Raw genomic sequence first — 22593 nt, 5'->3', positions numbered from 1 at the left:
CATGGTTGTTTAATTTGTTTGTGGATGGGGTTGTTAGGGAGGTGAATGCAAGAGTTTTGGAAAGAGGGGCAAGGATGAAGTCTGTTGGGGATGAGAGAGCTTGGGAAGTGAGTCAGTTGTTGTTCGCTGATGATACAGCGCTGGTGGCTGATTCATGTGAGAAACTGCAGAAGCTGGTGACTGAGTTTGGTAAAGTGTGTGAAAGAAGAAAGTTAAGAGTAAATGTGAATAAGAGCAAGGTTATTAGGTACAGTAGGGTTGAGGGTCAAGTCAATTGGGAGGTGAGTTTGAATGGAGAAAAATTGGAGGAAGTGAAGTGTTTTAGATATCTGGGAGTGGATCTGGCAGCGGATGGAAACATGGAAGCGGAGTGGATCATAGGGTGGGGGAGGGGGCGAAAATTCTGGGAGCCTTGAAGAATGTGTGGAAGTCGAGAACATTATCTCGGAAAGCAAAAATGGGTATGTTTGAAGGAATAGTGGTTCCAACAATGTTGTATGGTTGCGAGGGGTGGACTATGGATAGAGTTGTGCGGAGGAGGATGGATTTGCTGGAACTGAGATGTTTGAGGACAATGTGTGGTGTGAGGTGGTTTGATCGAGTAAGTAACGTAAGGGTAAGAGAGATGTGTGGAAATAAAAAGAGCGTGGTTGAGAGAGCAGAAGAGGGTGTTTTGAAATGGTTTGGTCACATGGAGAGAATGAGTGAGGAAAGATTGACCAAGAGGATATATGTGTCGGAGGTGGAGGGAACGAGGAGAAGAGGGAGACCAAATTGGAGGTGGAAAGATGGAGAGAAAAAGATTTTGTGTGATCGGGGCCTGAACATGCAGGAGGGTGAAAGGAGGGCAAGAAATAGAGTGAATTGGAGCGATGTGGTATACCGGGGTTGACGTGCTGTCAGTGGATTGAATCAAGGCATGTGAAGCGTCTGGGGTAAACCATGGAAAGCTGTGTAGGTATGTATATTTGCGTGTGTGGACGTATGTATATACATGTGTATGGGGGTGGGTTGGGCCATTTCTTTCGTCTGTTTTCTTGCGCTACCTCGCAAACGCGGGAGACAGCGACAAAGCAAAAAAAAAAAAAAAAGATATACATATATATATATATATATATATATATATATATATATATATATATATATATATATATATATATAAAATATATATATATATATATATATATATATATATATATATTATATATTATTCCTGGGGATAGGGGAGAAAGAAAACTTCCCACGTATTCCCTGCATGTCGTAGAAGGCGACTAAAAGGGGAGGGAGCGGGGGGCTGGAAATCCTCCCCTCTCAATTTTTTTTAATTTTCCAAAAGAAGGAACAGAGAAGGGGGCCAGGTGAAGATATTCCCTCAATGGCCCAGTCCTCTGTTCTTAACGCTACCTCGCTAACGCGGGAAATGGCGAATAGTTTGAAAAAAATATATATATTATATATATATGTACATATATATATATATATATATATATATATATATATATATATATATATATATATATATATATATATATATATATATATATATATATATATATATATATATATATGTTTATATATATATATATATATATATATATATATATATAAATATATATATATATATATATATATATATATATATATATATATATATATATATATATATATATATATATATATATATATATATGTATATATTATATATATATATATATATATATATATATATATATATATATATATATATATATATATATATATATATATATATATATATATATATATATATATATATATATTTATATAGATATGTATATATATACATATATATATATATATATATATATATATCTATATATATATATATATATATATATATATATATATATATATATATATATATATATATATATATATATATTTATCTATTTATTTATTTATTTATTTTGCTTTGTCGCTGTCTCCCGCGTTAGCGAGGTAGCGCAAGGAAACAGACCGAAAGAATGGCCCAACCTGCCCACATACACATGTTTATACATACATGTCCACACAAGCACAATATACATACCTATACATCTCAATGTACACATATATATACACACACAGACATATACATATATATCCATGTACATAATTCATACTGTCTGCCTCTATTTTTTCCCATCGCCACCTCGCCACACATGGAATAACAACCCCCTCCCCTTCATATGTGCGAGGTAGCGCTAGGAAAAATACCAAAGGCCCCATTCGTTCACACTCAGTCTCTAGCTGTCATGTAATAATGCACCGAAACCAAAGCTCCCTTTCCACATCCAGGCCCCACACACTTTGCATGGTTTACCCCAGTCGCTTCACATGCCCTGGTTCAATCCATTGACAGCACGTCGACCCCGGTATACCACATCGTTCCAGTTCACTCTATTCCTTGAATGCCTTTCACCCTCCTGCATGTTCAGGCCCCGATCACTCAAAATCTTTTTCACTCCATCTTTCCACCTCCATTTTGGTCTCCCACTTCTCCTCGTTCCCTCCACCTCTGACACATATATCCTTTTGGTCAATCTTTCCCCACTCATTCTCTCTATGTGACCAAACCATTTCAAAATACCCTCTTCTGCTCTCTCAACCACGCTCTTCTCATTTCCACACATCTCTCTTACCCTTACATTACTTACTAGATCAAACTACCTCACACCACATATTGTCCTCAAAGATCTCATTTCCAGCACATCCACCCTCCTGCGCACAACTCTATCCATAGCCCACGACTCGCAACCATACAACATTGTTGGAACCACTATTCCTTCAAACATACCCATTTTTGCTTTTCGAGATGATGTTCTCGACTACCAAACATTCTTCAAGTCTTCCAGAATTTTCGCCCCCTCCCCCACCCTATGATTCACTTCCGCTTCCATGGTCCCATCCGGTGCCAGATCCACTCCCAGATATCTAAAACACTTCACTTCCTCCAGCTTTTCTCCATTCAAACTTACCTCCCAATTGACTTGACCCTCAACCCTACTGTACCTAATAACCTTGCTCTTATTCACATTTTCTCTTAACTCTCTTCTTTCACACACTTTACCAAACTCAGTCACCAGCTTCTGCAGTTTCTTACATGAATCAGCCACCAGCGCCGTATCATCAGCGAACAACAACTGACTCACTTCCCAAGCTCTCTCATCCCGAACAGACTTCATACTTGCCCCTCTTTCCAAAACTCTTGCATTCACCTCCCTAACAACCCCATCCATAAGCAAATTAAACAACCATGGAGACATCACACATCCCTGCCGCAAACCTACATTCACTGAGAACCAATCACTTTCCTCTCTTCCTACACGTACACATGCCTTACATCCTCGATAAAAAACTTTTCACTGCTTCAAACAACTTACCTCCCACACCATATATTCTTAATACCTTCCACAGAGCATCTCTATCAACTCTATCATATGCCTTCTCTAGATCCATAAATGCTACATACAAATCCATTTGTTTTTCTAAGTATTTCTCGCATACATTCTTCAAAGCAAACACCTGATCCACACATCCTCTACCACTTCTGAAACCACACTGCACTTCCCCAATCTGATGTTCTGTACATGCCTTCACCCTTTCTACCAATACCCTCCTATATAATTTACCAAGAATACTCAACAAACTTATACCTTCGTAATTTGAGGACTCACTCTTATCCCCTTTGCCTTTGTACAAAGGCACTATGCACGCATTCCGCCAATCCTCAGGCATCTCACCATGAATCATACAAACATTGAATAACCTTACCAACCAGTCAACAATACAGTCATCCTCTTTTTTGATAAATTCCACTGCAATGCCATCGAAACCTGCTGCTTTGCCGGCTTTCATCTTCCGTAAAGCTTTTACTACCTCTCTCTCTCTCTCTCTCTCTCTCTCTCTCTCTCTCTCTCTCTCTCTCTCTCTCTCTCTCTCTCTCTCTCTCTCTCTCTCTCTCTCTCTATATATATATATATATATATATATATATATATATATATATATATATATACAGGTATCCCTAAGGATAGGGAAGAAAGAATACTTCCCAGGTATTCCTCACGTGTCGTAGAAGGCGACTAATGGGGGCTGGAGGGGGGGGGCTGCTATATACCCTGTTCTGCTTGTATTCTAAATTTTTAAACGGGGAAACAGAAAAAGGAGTCACGCGGAGAGTGCTCATCCTCCTCGAAGGCTCAGACTGGGTGTCTAAATGTCTGTGGATGTAACCAAGATGAGAAAAAAAGGATAGATAGGTAATATGTTTGAGGAAAGAAACCCGGATACTTTGGCTCTGAGTGAAACGAAGCTCAAGGGTAAAGGGGAAGCGTGGTTTGGGAATATCTTAAGAGTAATGTCAGAGGCTAGTGAGGGAACAAGAGCAAGGGCAGGTGTAGCACTACTCCTGAAACAGGAGTGGTGGGAGTATGTAACAATATAAAACTGAAAGTGATGGAGAAAGATGGGTGATTATTGGTGCATATGCACCCGGATATGAGAAGAAAGATCATGAGACGCAAGTGTTTTGGGAGCAGCTGATTGAGTGTGTTAGTAGTTTTGATGCACGAGACCGGGTTATAGTGATGGGTGATTTGAATACAAAGTTGAATGATGTGAGAGTTGAGGGAATAATTGGTGTACATGGGGTGTTCAGTGTTGCAAATGGAAATGGTGAAGAGCTTGTAGATTTATGTGCTGGAAAAGGACTGGGGATTGGGAATACCTGTTTTAAAAAGAGAGATATACATATGTATACGTATGTATGTAGGAGAGATAGCCGGAGAGCGTTATTGTATTACGTGTTAAGTGATAGGCGAGCGAAAGAGAGACTTTTGGATGTTAATATGCTGAGAGGTGCAACTGGAGGGATGTCTGATCATCATCTTGTGGAGGCGAAGGTGAATATTATAGAGGTTTTCAGAAAAGAAGAGAGAATGTTGGGGTGAAGAGAGTGGTGAGAGTAAGTGAACTTGGGAGGGAGACTTTTGAGAGAAAGTATCAATAGAGACTGAGTACAGAAAGGAAAAAGGTGATAACAAGGGACGTAAGGGAAGTGTGGGAGGAATGTAATGTATTTAGGGAAGCAGTGATGGCTTGTGCAAAAGATGCTTGTAGCATGAAAAGCGTGGGAGGTGGGCAGATTAGAAAAGGTAGTGAGTGGTGAGATGAAGAAGTAATATTATTAGTGAAAGAGAAAGACGATTTTTGCAGGCAAATAATAGAAAATGACTTGAGATATATAAAACGAAGAAGCAGAGGGTGAAGAGAAAGGTGCAATTGGTGAAAAAGAGGGCAAATGAGAGTTGGGGTGAGAGAGTAACATTAAATTTTAGGGAGAATAAAAAGATGTTTTCGAAGGAGGTAAATAAAGAGCGTAAGACAAGGGAAGAAATGGGATCATCAGTGAAGGGGGCTAATGGGGAGATGATGACAAGTAGTAGTGAAGGTTTGTGTAATGTGTATGATGATAGAGTGGCAGATTTAGGGTGTTTTGCTCGAGGTGGTGTGCAAAGTGAGAGGGTTAGGGAGAAGATTTGGTAAAAAGAGAAGAGGTAGTAAAATCTTTGCGGAAGATGAAAGCCGGCAAGGCAGCGGGTTTGGATGGTATCGCAGCGGAATTTATCAAAAAAAAGGGTGACTGTATTGTTGAATGGTTGGTAAGGTTACTAAATGTATGTATAACTCATGGTGAGGTGCTAGAGGACTGGAAGAATGCATGCATAGTGCCATTGTACAAAGGCAAAGGGGATAAGAGTGAGTTCTCAAATTACAGAGGTAAAAGTTTGTTGAATATTTATGGGAAATTCTATGGTAGGGTATTGACTGAGAGGATGAAAGCATATAATGATCATCAGATTGGGGAAGAGCAGAGTGGTTTCAGAAGTGGTAGAGGATGTGTGGATCAGGTGTTTGCTTTGAAAAATATATGTGAGAAATGCTTAGAAAATCAAATGGATTTGTATGTAGCATTTATGGATCTGGAGAAGGCATATGATAGAGTTGATAGAGATGCTCTGTGGAGGATATTAAGAATATATGGTGTGGGAGGTAAGTTGTTAGAAGCAGTGAAAGGTTTCTATCAAGGATGTAGGGCCTGTGTACGTATAGGAATTGAGGAAAGTGATTGGATCTCAGTGAATATTGGTTTGCGGCAGGGGTGCATAATGACTCGACGGATGTTTAATTTGTTTATGGATGGGCTTGTTAGGAAGGTGAATGCAAGAGTTTTGGAAATAGGGATAAGTATGCAGGTCTGTTGTGGATAAGAGAGCTTGGGAAGTGAATCAGCTGTTGTTCCCTGACGATAGAGAGCTGGTGGCTGATTCGGGTGAGAAACTGCAGAAGCTGGTGACTGAGTTTGGGAAAGTGTGTGAAAGAAGATAGCTGAGAGCAAATGTGAATAAGAACAAGGTTATTAGGTACATTAGGGTTGAGGGACAAGTCATTTGGGAGGGAAGTTTGAATGGAGAAAAACTGGATGAAGTGAAGTGTTTTAGATACCTGGAAGTGGATTTGGCAGCAGATGGAACCATGGAAGCGGAAGTGAATCATAGTGTGGGGAGGGGGCAAAAGTTCTGGGAGCGTTGAAAAATGTGTGGAAGTCGAGAACGTTATCATTGAAAGCAAAAATGGGTATGATTGAAGGAAATAGTGGTTCCAGATAAGTTATATGGTTGCGAGGCGTAGGCTATAGATAGAGTTTTGCGAAGGAGGGTGGATGTGCTGGAAATGAGATGTTTGAGGGTAATATGTGTTGTGAGGTGGTTTCATCGAGTAAGTAATGAAAGGGTAAGAGAGATATGTGGTAATAAAAAGAGTGTAGTTGAGAGAGTAGAAGGTGTTTTGAAATGGTTTGGTCATATGAAGAGAATGAGTGAGGAAATATTGACAAACGCAAAATATGTGTCAGAGGTGAAGGGAACGAGAAGTGGGAGACCAAATTGGAGGTGGAAAGATGAGTGAAAAATATTTTGAGTGATTGGGCCCTGAAGGTGCAGGAGGTTGAAAGTCATGCAAGGAATAGAGTGAATTGGAACGATTTGATATACTGAGGTCGACGTGCTGTCAATGGATTGAACCAGGGCATGTGAAGCGTCTTAGATAAACCATGGAAAGTTTTGTGGAGCCTGGATGTGGAAAGGGAGCAGTGTCTTCGATGCAATATTCATGACAGCTAGAGACTGAGTGTGAACGAATGTGGCCTTTGTTGTTTTCATAGCGCTACCTCGCGCACATGCGGGGGGAGGGGGTTCTCATTTTATATGTGCCTGGGTGGCGACGGGAGTGAATAAGGGCATACAGTATGAATGATGTACATGTATATTTATGTGTGTGTGTATATATATATATATATATATATATATATATATATATATATATATATATATATATATATATATATATTTATATATATTTTTTTTTTATACTTTGTCGCTGTCTCCCGCGTTTGCGAGGTAGCGCAAGGAAACAGACGAAAGAAATGGCCCAACCCCCCCCATACACATGTATATACATACGTCCACACACGCAAATATACATACCTACACAGCTTTCCATGGTTTACCCCAGACGCTTCACATGCCTTGATTCAATCCACTGACAGCACGTCAACCCCGGTATACCACATCGCTCCAATTCACTCTATTCCTTGCCCTCCTTTCACCCTCCTGCATGTTCAGGCCCCGATCACACAAAATCTTTTTCACTCCATCTTTCCACCTCCAATTTGGTCTCCCTCTTCTCCTTGCTCCCTCCACCTCCGACACATATATCCTCTTGGTCAATCTTTCCTCACTCATCCTCTCCATGTGCCCAAACCACTTCAAAACACCCTCTTCTGCTCTCTCAACCACGCTCTTTTTATTTCCACACATCTCTCTTACCCTTACGATACTCACTCGATCAAACCACCTCACACCACACATTGTCCTCAAACATCTCATTTCCAGCACATCCATCCTCCTGCGCACAACTCTATCCATAGCCCACGCCTCGCAACCATACAACATTGTTGGAACCACTATTCCTTCAAACATACCCATTTTTCCTCTCCGAGATAATGTTCTCGACTTCCACACATTCTTCAAGGCCCCCAGAATTTTCGCCCCCTCCCCCACCCTATGATCCACTTCCGCTTCCATGGTTCCATCCGCTGCCAGATCCACTCCCAGATATCTAAAACACTTCACTTCCTCCAGTTTTTCTCCATTCAAACTCACCTCCCAATTGACTTGACCCTCAACCCTACTGTACCTAATAACCTTGCTCTTATTCACATTTACTCTTAACTTTCTTCTTCCACACACTTTACCAAACTCAGTCACCAGCTTCTGCAGTTTCTCACATGAATCAGCCACCAGCGCTGTATCATCAGCGAACAACAACTGACTCACTTCCCAAGCTCTCTCATCCCCAACAGACTTCATACTTGCCCCTCTTTCCAAAACTCTTGCATTTACCTCCCTTACAACCCCATCCATAAACAAATTAAACAACCATGGAGACATCAAACACCCCTGCCGCAAACCTACATTCACTGAGAACCAATCACTTTCCTCTCTTCCTACACGTACACATGCCTTACATCCTCGATAAAAACTTTTCACTGCTTCTAACAACTTTCCTCCCACACCATATATTCTTAATACCTTCCACAGAGCATCTCTATCAACTCTATCAACTCTATCTATATATATATATATATATATATATATATATATATATATATATATATATATATATATATATATATATATATATATATATATATATATATATATATATATATATATATATATAAATATATGGGAGCAGGAGGCAGGAAATCCTCCCCTCTCGTTTTTTGTTTTTTCTTTTTTTTAATTTTCCAAAAGAAGGAACAGAGAGGGGCCAGGTGAGGATATTCCACAAAGGCCCAGTGCTCTGTTCTTAACGCTACCTCGCTAATGCGGGAAATGGCGGATAGTTTAAAAGAAAGAAAGATATATATATATATATATATATATATATATATATATATATATATATATATTCTTTCTAATTTTGCTCTATCGCTGTCTCCCGCGTTTGCGAGGTAGTGCAAGGAAACAAACGAAAGAAATGGCCCAATCCACCGCCATACACATGTATATACATACACGTCTACACACGCAAATATACATACCCATACATCTCAATGTACATATACACACAGATACATACGTATGTACACATGCACACAATTCACACTGTCTGCCTTTATTCATTCTCATCGCCACCTCGCCACACATGGAATAACATCCCCCTCCCCCCTCATGTGTGCGAGGTAGTGCTAGGAAAGCACAACAAAGGCCCCATTCGTTCACACTCAGTCTCTAGCTGTCATGCAATAATGCACGAAACCACAGCTCCCTTTCACATCCAGGCCCCACAGAACTTTCCCTGGTTTACCCCAGACGCTTCACACGACCTGATTCAATCCATTGACAGCACAAACGACCCCGGTATACCACATCGATCCAATTCACTCTATTCCTTACCCGCCTTTCACCCTCCTGCATGTTCAGGCCCCGATCACTCAAAATCTTTTTCACTCCGTCTTTCCACCTCCAATTTGGTCTCCCACTTCTCGTTCCCTCCACCTCCGACACATATATCCTCTTGGTCAATCTATCCTCACTCATTCTCTCCATGTGCCCAAACCATTTCAAAACAAGGGCCCTTTTCTGCTCTCTCAACCACGCTCTTTATATTTCCACACATATCTCTTACCCTTACATTACTTACTCGATCAAACCACCTCACACCACATATTGTCCTCAAACATCTCATTTCCAGCACATCCACCCTCATGCGAACAACTCTATCCATAGCCCACGCCTCGCATCCATACAACATTGTTGGAAACACCATTCTTTCAAATATAGCCATTTTTGCTTTCGGAGATAATGTTCTCGACTTCCACACATTCTTCAAGGCTCCCTGAATTATCCTCCCCTCCCCCACCCTATGATTCACTTCCGCTTCCATGGTTCCATCCGCTGCCAGATCCACTCCCAGATATCTAAAACACTTTAATTCCTCCAGTTTTTCTCCATTCAAATTTACCTCCCAATCAACTTGACCCTGAACCCTACTGTACCTAATAACCTTGCTCTTATTCACATTTAATCTTAAATTTCTTCTTTCACACACTTTACCAAACACATTCACCTGCTTCTGCAGTTTTTCACATGAATCAGCCAGGAGCGCTCTATCATTAGCGAACAACAATTGACTCACTTCCCAAGCTCTCTCATCCCCAACAGACTTCATACTTGCCCCTCTTTCCAAAACTCTTGCATTCACCTTCCTAACAACCCCATCGATAAACAAATTAAACAACCATGGAGACATCACACACCCCTGCCGCAAACCTACATATATATATATATATATATATATATATATATATATATATATATATATATATATATATATATATATATATATATATATATATATATATATATATATATATATATAAATATATCTTTCACACAATTCGCCATTTCCCGCGTTAGCGAGGTAGCGTTAAGAACAGAGAACTGGGCCTTTGAATTAATATCCTCATCTGGCCCCCTTTTCTGTTCCTCCTTTGGGAAAAAAAAAACAAAAACATAAATAAAAACAGGAGGGGAGGATTTTCAGCCCCCCGTTCCTTTCCCTTTTAGTTGCTTTCTACGACACGCAGGCAATACGTGGGTAGTATTCTTTCTCCCCTATCCCCAGGGATATGATAGAGTTGATAGAGATGCTCTGTGGAAGGTATTAAGAATATATGGTGTGGGAGGCAAGTTGTTAGAAGCAGTGAAAAGTTTTTATCGAGGATGTAAGGCATGTGCACGTGTAGGAAGAGAGGAAAGTGATTGGTTCTCAGTGAATGTAGGTTTGCGGTAGGGGTGTGTGATGTCTCTATGGTTGTTTAATTTGTTTATGGATGGGGTTGTTAGGGAGGTGAATGCAAGAGTTATGGAAAGAGGGGCAAGTATGAAGTCTGTTGTGGATGAGAGAGCTTGGGAAGTGAGTCAGTTGTTGTTCGCTGATGATACAGCGCTGGTGGCTGATTCATGTGAGAAACTGCAGAAGGTGTGACTGAGTTTGGTAAAGTGTGTGAAAGAAGAAAGTTAAGAGTAAATGTGAATAAGAGCAAGGTTATTAGGTACAGTAGGGTTGAGGGTCAAGGCAATTGGGTAGTAAGTTTGAGTGGAGAAAAACTGGAGGAAATAAAGTGTTCTAGATATCTGGGAGTGGATCTGGCAGCGGATGGAACCATGGAAGCGGAAGTGGATCATAGGGTGGGGGAGGGGGCGAAAATCCTGGGAGCCTTGAAGAATGTGTGGAAGTCGAGAGCATTATCTCGGAAAGCAAAAATGGGTATGTTTGAAGGAATAGTGGTTCCAACAATGTTGTATGGTTGCGAGGCGTGGGCTATGGATAGAGTTGTGCGCAGGAGGATGGATGTGCTGGAAATGAGATGTTTGAGGACAATGTGTGGTGTGAGGTGGTTTGATCGAGTAAGTAACGTAAGGGAAAGAGAGATATGTGGAAATAAAAAGAGCGTGGTTGAGAGAGCAGAAGAGGGTGTTTTGAAATGGTTTGGGCACATGGAGAGAATGAGTGAGGAAAGATTGACCAAGAGGATATATGTGTCGGAGGTGGAGGGAACGAGGAGAAGTGGGAGACCAAATTGGAGGTGGAAAGATGGAGTGAAAAAGATTTTGTGTGATCGGGGCTTGAACATGCAGGAGGGTGAAAGGAGGGCAAGGAATAGAGTGAATTGGATCGATGTGGTATACCGGGGTTGACGTGCTGTCAGTTGATTGAATCAGGGCATGTGAAGCGTCTGGGGTAGACCATGAAAAGCTGTGTAGGTGTGTATATTTGCGTGTGTGGACGTGTATGTATATACATGTGTATGGGGGTGGGTTGGGCCATTTCTTTCGTCTGTTTCCTTGCGCTACCTCGCAAACGCGGGAGACAGCGACAAAAAAAAAAAAAATATATATATATATATATATATATATATATATATATATATATATATATATATATATATGTATATATATATATGGCTATGGGTAACCCTCTTTCACCTGTACTAAGTAATCTTTATATGGAATTTTTTGAAACAAAATTACCAAAGGATATCTTACTTTCTAATGCAATTTGGTTTAGGTATGTAGATGATGTTCTTTGTGTTTGACCAACAAATGAAAATTTACAAATATTTCTCCCCTTACTTAACAATTTAGTACCTTCCACGAAATTTACTGTAGAAAATTAAAGTAATGGTATGTTACCATTTTAGATTGCATGATCCATAGACAAGGAAACAAGTTTAAGTTTAGCATATACAGAAAACCCACCAATGTATGCTCATATATCCATTATTACTCATCTCAACATGACAGAGTTAAATTATCATCATTTCAATCCATGTTCCTAATTAGGGGCATTACGTATTTGGAATCCAGAGTTTATGGATGATGAGTTTGAGAAGATAAATCCTATTGGATCTAAGTTAAAGTACCCTAGATCTTTCATTGATAAATCCCTTAAGTTAGCAAAGAAATCATTTTATAGAGTTGAGCCCAAACCTCCCATTGACACCAAGAGTCTTTTAGTTCTCCCTTCTAATGATAATTGCACTTTGCTTCCCATGTTGCTTAAATCCTTTAATGTAAATGTTGCCTTTAGCAACAATAATACTATAAAGAATATCTTATTCACGAATTCACCAGAAAATTCTCTTGGTTGCATCTATAAAGTTCATTGTGGACACTGTGATAAATTTTAAGTTGGTCAGACTGGTAAGGATCTTTCTGTTAGACTTAAGCAACATAGATATAGTATAAGAACGGGACAAGAATCAAATGCCTTGTTTAATCATGTTAAAAACTATGATCATTGTATTGACTGGAGTAACGCCCTCTCAGTTGTTAACTCTAACTCTATTACCAAGAGAAATATCATTGAATCTTCTGTTATTAAATACACAAAGAATTATAATCTTAGTATTAGTGATGGTCTGTACAAATTGGATAACTTTATTGTTGATAAGATTTGTAAAATGATAAGTTTATGAACGCTCGTTGTATGTTTTGGACAATCACATGTTTACCAAAAGGCGGCCTAGCTTCATCTGTTCGATGTATATCAACTGACTGTTATATTCCTCTCTTTTGTCTCCCCTGATGATGTGGTTATTACACGAAAGTGCACTAGGGAACTTTTCGTGTTTCATTTTCCCATACGTCCCATGTATTTCCTGCGTGTCGTAGAAGGCGAATAAACGGGAAGGGAGCGGGAGGCTGGAAATCCTTCACTCTCGTTTTTAGATTTTCTAAAAGAAGGAACAGAGAACGGGGCCAAGTGAGGATATTCACTCAAAGGTTTAGTCCTCTGTTCTTAACGCTGCCTCGCTAATGCGGGAAATGGATAATAGCATGAAAAAAAAAATTATATATATATATATATATATATATATATATATATATATATATATATATATATATAGCAAGGTTATTAGGCACAGTAGGGTTGAGGGCCAAGTCAATTGGGAGGTGAGTTTGAATGGAGAAAAACTGGAGGAAGTGAAGTGATTTAGATATCTGGGAGTGGATCTGGCAGCGGATGGAACCATGGAAGCGGAGGTGGATCATAGGGTGGGGGAGGGGGTGAAAATTCTGGGAGCCTTGAAGAATGTGTGGAAGTTGAGAACATTATCTCGGAAAGCAAAAATGGGTATGTTTGAAGGAATAGTGGTTCCAACAATGTTGTATGGTTGCGAGGCGTGGGCTATGGATAGAGTTGCGCGCAGGAGGATGGATGTGATGGAAATGAGATGTTTGAGGATAATATGTGGTGTGAGGTGGTTTGATCGAGTAAGTAACGTAAGGGTAAGAGAGATGTGTGGAAATAAAAAGAGCGTGGTTGAGAGAGCAGAAGAGGGTGTTTTGAAATGGTTCGGGCACATGGAGAGAATGAGTGAGGAAAGATTGACCAAGAGAATATATGTGTCGGAGGTGGAGGGAACGAGGAGAAGAGGGAGACCAAATTGGAGGAGGAAAGATGGAGTGAAAAAGATTTTGTGTGATCGGGGCCTGAACATGCAGGAGGGTGAAAGGAGGGCAAGGAATAGAGTGATTTGGAGCGATGTGGTATACCGGGGTTGACGTGCTGTCAGTGGATTGAATCAAGGCATGTGAAGCGTCTGGGGTAAACCATGGAAGGCTGTGTAGGTATGTATATTTGCGTGTGTGGACGTGTGTATATACATGTGTATGGGGGTGGGTTGGGCCATTTCTTTCGTCTGTTTCTGTTTTATATTTTTTTTTCTTTTTTTTTCTTTTTTTTTGTTGCTGTCTCTCGCGTTTGCGAGGTAGCGCAAGAAAACAGACGAAAGAAATGGCCCAACCCACCCCCATATACATGTATATACATACACGTCCACACACGCAAATATATACCTACAAAGCTTTCCATGGTTTACCCCAGACGCTTCACATGCCCTGGTTCAATCCACTGACAACACGTCAACCCCGGTATACCACATCGATCCAATTCACTCTATTCCTTGCCCTCCTTTCACCCTCCTGCATGTTCAGGCCCCGATCACACAAAATCTTTTTCACTCCATCTTTCCACCACCAATTTGGTCTCCCACTTCTCCTCGTTCCCTCCACCTCCGACATATATATCCTCTTGGTCAATCTTTCCTCACTCATTCTCTCCATGTGCCCAAACGTTTTCAAAACACCTTCTTCTGCTCTCTCAACCACGCTCTTTTTATTTCCACACATCTCTCTTACCCTTACATTACTTACTCGATCAAACCACCTCACACCACACATTGTCCTCAAACATCTCATTTCCAGCACATCAACCCTCCTGCGAACAACTCTATCCATAGCCCACGCCTCGCAACCATACAACATTGTTGGAACCACTATTCCTTCAAACATACCCATTTTTGCTTTCCGAGATAATGTTCTCGACTTCCATACATTCTTCAAGGCTCCCAGGATTTTCGCCCCCTCCCCCAACATATGATCCACTTCCGCTTCCATGGTTCCAACCGCTGCCAGATCCACTCCCAGATATCTGAAACACTTTACTTCTTCCAGTTTTTCTCCATTCAAACTTACCCCCCAATTGACTTGACCCTCGACCCTACTGTACCTAATAACCTTGCTCTTATTCACATTTACTCTTAACTTTCTTCTTTCACACACTTTACCAAACTCAGTCACCAGCTTCTGCAGTTTCTCACATAAGTCAGCCACCAGCGCTGTATCATCAGCGAAAAACAACTGACTCACTTCCCAAGCTCTCTCATCCACAACAGACTGCATACTTGCCCCTCTTTCCAAAACTCTTGCATTCACCTCCCTAACAACCCCATCCATAAACAAATTAAACAACCATGGAGACGTCACACACCCCTGCCGCAAACCTACATTCACTGAGAACCAATCACTTTCCTCTCTTCCTACACGTACACATGCCTTACATCCTCGATAAAAACTTTTCACTGCTTCTAACAACTTGCCTCCCACACCATATATTCTTAATACCTTCCACAGAGCATCTCTATCAACTATATCATATGCCTTCTCCAGATCCATAAATGCTACATGCAAATCCATTTGCTTTTCTAAGTATTTCTCACATACATTCTTCAAAGCAAACACCTGATCCAAACATCCTCTACCACTTCTGAAACCACAATGCTCTTCCCCAATCTGATGCTCTGTACATGCCTTCACGCTCTCAATCAATACCCTCCCATATAATTTACCAGGAATACTCAACAAACTTATACCTCTGAAATTTGAGCACTCACTCTTATCCCCTTTGCCTTTGTACAATGGCACTATGCAAGCATTCCGCCAATCATCAGGCACCTCACCATGAATGATACATACATTAAATAACCTTACCAACCAGTCAATAAAACAGTCACCCCCTTTTTTAATAAAATCCACTGCTATACCATTCAAACCTGTTGCCTTGCCGGCTTTAATCTTCCGCGAAGCTTTTACTACCTCTTCTCTATTTACCAAATCATTTTCCCTAACCCTCTCACTTTGCACACCACCTCGACCAAAATACCCTATATCTGCCACTCTATCATCAAACACATTCAACAAACCTTCAAAATACTCACTCCATCTCTTTCTCACATCACCACTATTTGTTATCACCTCCCCATTTGCGCCCTTCACTGAAGTTCCCATTTGCTCCCTTGTCTTACGCACTTTATTTACCTCCTTCCAGAACATCTTTTTATTCTCCCTAAAATTTAATGATACTCTCTCACCCCAACTCTCATTTGCCCTCTTTTTCACCTCTTGCACCTTTCTCTTGACCTCCTGTCTCTTTCTTTTATACATCTCCCACTCAATTGCATTTTTTCCCTGCAAAAATGGTCCAAATGCCTCTTTCTTCTCTTTCACTAATAATCTTACTTCTTCATCCCACCAGTCACTACCCTTTCTAATCGACCCACCTCCCACTTTTCTCATGCCACAAGCATCTTTTGCGCAAGCCATCACTGCTTCCCTAAATACATCCCATTCCTCCCCCACTTCCCTTACTTCCATTGTTCTCACCTTTTTCCATTCTGTACTCAGTCTCTCCTGGTACTTCCTCACACAAATCTCCTTCCCAAGCTGACATACTCTCACCACCCTCTTCACCCCAACATTCACTCTTCTTTTCTGAAAACCCATACAAATCTTCACCTTAGCCTCCACAAGATAATGATCAGACATCCCTACAGTTGCACCTCTCAGCACATTAACATCCAAAAGTCTCTCTTTCGCGCGCCTGTCAATTAACACGTTATCCAATAACGCTCTCTGGCCATTTCTCCAACTTACATATGTATACCTATATATATCTCGGTTTTTAAACCAGGTATTCCCAATCACCAGTCCTTTTTCAGCACATAAATCTTCAAGCTCTTCACCATTTCCATTTACAACACTCAACACCCCAAGTATACCAATTATTCCCTTAACTGCCACATTACTCACCTTTGCATTCAAATCACCCATCACTATAACCCGGTCTCGTGCATCAAAACCACTAACACACTCATTCAGCTGCTCCCAAAACACTTGCCTCTCATGACCTTTCTTCTCATGCTCAGGTGCATATGCACCAATAATCACCCATCTCTCTCCATCAACTTTCAGTTTTACCCATATTAATCGAGAACTTACTTTCTTACATTCTATCACATACTCCCATAACTCCTGTTTCAGGAGTACTGCTACTCCTTCTATTGCTCTTGTCCTCTCACTAACCCCTGACTTTACTCCCAAGACATTCCCAAACCACTCTTCCCCTTTACCCTTGAGCTTCGTTTCACTCAGAGCCAAAACATCCAGGTTCCTTTCCTCAAACATACAACCTATCTCTCCTTTTTTCACATCTTGGTTACATCCACACACATTTAGACACCTCAGTCTGAGCCTTCGAGGAGGATGAGGACTCCCCGCGTGACTCCTTCTTCTGTTTCCCATTTTAGAAAGTTAAAGAAATACAAGGAGGGGAGGATTTCTGGCCCCCCGCTCCCGTCCCGTCTAGTCGCCTTCTACGACCCGTGAGGAATGCGTGGGAAGTATTCTTTCACCCCTATCCCCAGGGATAATATAAATATATATGCATATATATATATATATATATATATATATATATATATATATATATATATATATATATATATATATATATATATATATATATATATATATATATATATATATATATATATATATATATATATATACACATACATACGCACATTAACCACTGTATCATACTGTCTGGTCCACTTCTCATATCATGAAACAGGAATATTGGCTTATGATGTTTCTCAGTTTTCTTCATTACACAAAGCACAACCATAGCTTCGATACATGAGGGTAGGTAGTTTGTCATCCGCCATAATAAAGCCTTGACAGACCAAAAATTTATCTGGACCTCAACTTTTCCAGTACATTTATGAAAAACACCTTTTTGCTTTCCATCTCTATCACTTTGAAAAAAAAAAAGAATAATCTTCAATATATGTATATATATATATATATATATATATATATATATATATATATATATATATATATATATATATATATATATATATATATATATATATATATATATATATATATATATATGTACTCTATATATATATATATATATATATATATATATATATATATATATATATATGTACTCTGTGGATGCTCTGTGGAAGGTATTAAGTATATTTGGTGTGGGAGGCGCGTTGTTAGAGGCAGTGAAAAGTTTTTATCGAGGATGTAAGGCATGTGTACGTGTAGGAAGAGAGGAAAGTGATTGGTTCTCAGTGAATGTAGGTTTGCGGCAGGGGTGTGTGATGTCTCCATGGTTGTTTAATTTGTTTATGGATGGGGTTGTAAGGGAGGTAAATGCAAGAGTCCTGGAAAGAGGGGCAAGTATGAAGTCTGTTGTGGATGAGAGAGCTTGGGAAGTGAGTCAGTTGTTGTTCGCTGATGATACAGCGCTGGTGGCTGATTCATGTGAGAAACTGCAGAAGCTGGTGACTGAGTTTGGTAAAGTGTGTGGAAGAAGAAAGTTGAGAGTAAATGTGAATAAGAGCAAGGTTATTAGGTACAGTAGGGGTGAGGGTCAAGTCAATTGGGAGGTGAGTTTGAATGGAGAAAAACTGGAGGAAGTGAAGTGTTTTAGATATCTGGGAGTGGATCTGTCAGCGGATGGAACCATGGAAGCGGAAGTGGATCATAGGGTGGGGGAGGGGGCGAAAATTTTGGGAGCCTTGAAAAATGTGTGGAAGTCGAGAACATTATCTCGGAAAGCGAAAAATGGGTATGTTTGAGGGAATAGTGGTTCCAACAATGTTGTATGGTTGCGAGGCGTGGGCTATGGATAGAGATGTGCGCAGGAGGATGGATGTGCTGGAAATGAGATGTTTGAGGACAATGTGTGGTGTGAGGTGGTTTGATCGAGTAAGTAACGTAAGGGTAAGAGAGATGTGTGGAAATAAAAAGAGCGTGGTTGAGAGAGCAGAAGAGGGTGTTTTGAAATGGTTTGGGCACATGGAGAGAATGAGTGAGGAGAGATTGACCAAGAGGATATATGTGTCGGAGGTGGAGGGAACGAGGAGAAGAGGGAGACCAAATTGGAGGTGGAAAGATGGAGTGAAAAAGATTTTGTGTGATCGGGGCCTGAACATGCAGGAGGGTGAAAGGAGGGCAAGGAAATAGAGTGAATTGGAGTCATGTGGTATACAGGGGTTGACGTGCTGTCAGTGGATTGAATCAAGGCATGTGAAGCGTCTGGGGTAAACCATGGAAAGCTGTGTAGGTATGTATATTTGCGTGTGTGGACGTGTGTATGTACATGTGTATGGGGGGGGGGGGTTGGGCCATTTCTTTCGTCTGTTTCCTTGCGCTACCTCGCAAACGCGGGAGACAGCGACAAAGTATAAAAAAAAAAAAAAAAAAAAAAAAAATATATATGTACTATATATATATATATATATATATATATATATATATATATATATATATATATATATATATATATATATATATATATATATATATATATATATATATATATATATATATATATATATATGTACTCTCCTATGTGAACGCATACACATCCACACACACACACACACACACACACACACACACACACACACACACACACACACACACATCAGCCTAAGCAAAGAATTTTGTAAGATTTTGTTGATGTGGCATTGTTTTAGGAGAATCTTCGTTTAATGCTCTAGGCTTTTAGTGCTTGTGGTTGCCATAGTGGCAACTAATGGTTGTTCTTAGTGCATTATTATGTGTAATTAATAACTGAGTTATATATGCCCATATCTCGACTAACCTCGTAGGAAGGACAAATAATTGGTTTGGCTGTGGGGCTCATGATTCGAACCTGGGCACGTCGTGCGTGAATCATGTTCAATGTGTGTGTGTGTGTTTGTATTACCCTAAGGGAAAAGAGAAACAAGCACCAGCGGCTGCCATATATGAGCGACGGTTAACAAACTGTGAAGTAAGCCATGAAAACGATCCCCCGGGTATCGTGAAATATATGATCTAATTCAATTATGTGACAATTAAACGGTACATTAGGTATCTAACCACCCTAGCGGGGGGACTACGGTTAAAATGACATTTTTACCAATTCTGTGACATTACTGCACTTCCCCAGGCAGAGCCGAGCTGAATATAGAGGAGCATGAACACTGACCGAGTTTACTGTATGATCAATGCTGTTGCTGTCACAGTACCCAGCAGTCAACCAAAAATGTCGGGACTGATGTAATGTTATAACTGGACGCTAGAAGTCGACTGTGTTGCACAGTGAGGAGACAATGCACGAAATACATTGAAAGACCATTATGTGAAGTAGTCCACTGCCTCAACAAGTTTTTAATGTCGGGAGACAACCTCGATTATCAAGTAATCTCAATTTTTCTGCAGTGAAATACTATATAAGGAGCTTAATTCTGGTTTTCATTGCTAATGAAATTAAAGTAAGCATTAAATTTAAAACCCAGTAGTTTTACTATGAATTACGGTTTAAATAGATAACGAAAAATATTTCTAATTATCAAGATGAATAACATAGTACACAAATGTGGCGGACAATCACTAGCTGTTTAAGAAATTTAAATCAAAAATAAAGGGAAACTGTAAATATAATTCACTGGTCGGTTAATGAGAACGAAAATGGTCTTCATTTGCCACCAACAACCTAAGTACATACAAGAAATCACTCAAATGCATCTCATCTACAGAAACTTATATTCTCGTCATTGATATTTGCATGTGTTACTGGATTACTGGGTATGTGTGGGAGAGAACTGCTTGTGGAGAAATGCGCATGTTTTGACAGTGATCAATTTTCTAAGGTACCTCGTATTTTTGAGGGGCTGTTGGTTCACAAAAGCAAGCACAAACATAAATTATACGATCCGAATCGACTAGAATCAGATCAAGAGATGAATTCACGTTACAAGAATGAAGTGATTCTAACCCTGGCGAGGTAAGCTGATTTAACTTTTTAGGGACAATTTATAAAAGCTAGCAAGCTGATTAATCAACAAACGAGGTGGCGGTGGTGGATACTCAGAGTGGTGCTGGTCTGTGGTATGGTGGTTCTCAAAGCTTCACACACCGCTACACCTAGAAGGACTATTACAAGTTGATCGATCAGGATACATCAGGAGATGTCTGAGTTGTAACCAGTTCAAGTCAACTTTGATAAGTGTTCGGGTCTACCTCAGAGTTTCACAATCCAGGTGGGTGAGAAGGGAAGGTCATCTATGTTGCACTGTATTGAGCAGAACTACTTTTGAATTTGCGTTGAGGTTTCGTTCATTACGTAGTGAGGGAACATATCAATAGACCCGGTAATGTTATTGTGTTCTGAGGTGGCTCTCATGACAGTCCAAGCCCTTGCCAATGGACTACTAGAGTTCATGAGTCCTGTGATGTTGCTCAAGACAGTGAGGACCAAACCTGCAAAAATCTACGAGCCGCGCCACCACAACGGGATGGTCATGTATTATCCAGCACAGCAAAGGCGAGAATAGCAAGCTTTTTATTCTTGGCGAGTATTACGATCTTCATACACGAGTAATACTCATGACGTGGGTGTTCCTGACTGGCATGGTGAGATTTATGAACATGGGCACAGTGAGGATAGATGTTAGAGCAGAGACGGAGGCATGGGGCCATTCCGGCACGGGCGAAAAGGGGCAGAGATTATACATAAGCCCGGAAGGCCGGGAGTTAAGAGGGACAGGAAAATGGAGCGAATACGGTGGAATTGTTGAGAGACAAAGACACGAAGCCAACAGATCTGGACAGAGTTGAAAAAGACAGAATGAAAAACCTGAGGACATCAGGACGAATGATGGGAGAGAGAAATATGAAGCTTACAGGATGAGGGTGCTCACAGGACGAAAACACAGGGTTAACAGGACGAAAGTGAGGAGGGACAAATACTTGGGACCAACTGGACGGGAATTATGAGATCCAGAAACATGGGCCCATCAGGACGGAGGTGAGGAGAAAATTAAACAGAGTTAACAGGATGGGGCGATGAACGGCGCTATCTTAAGGGACGGACGAGAGAAGGACATGCGTGTCTATTAACCAAGACCATTCAGAACGAAAGTAACGGCAGACGAAAGCTTAAGGCCACTTACAACGGGAATTAAAACAAATGAAATATAAGACCATATAAGACCGGAGTAGGTGAAAGTTCAAGGAGGATGCCATTTTGTATTGGAACAAGTGATAAAAACGTGAGGCCATTTAGAATACTAGCACCAGACAAAATGAACAAATAGCCTTTTGGGGGACGGGAGAGGGCAAAAGGTGATTATTTAGGGCAACGGAAAATGGTGACATAGGGCTATTTAGGGCTCAGATGAGAAATAACCCGCCACTTTTACTGCTTAAGTGTCCTTGGACGTAGAGTGACCCGCGAAAAAGAAGT

Source organism: Panulirus ornatus, chromosome 3 (assembly GCF_036320965.1).
Source record: "Panulirus ornatus isolate Po-2019 chromosome 3, ASM3632096v1, whole genome shotgun sequence".
NCBI lineage: Eukaryota > Metazoa > Arthropoda > Malacostraca > Decapoda > Palinuridae > Panulirus > Panulirus ornatus.
The sequence above is the reverse complement of the archived record's forward strand: the minus strand, read 5'-3'. Positions refer to the sequence as shown.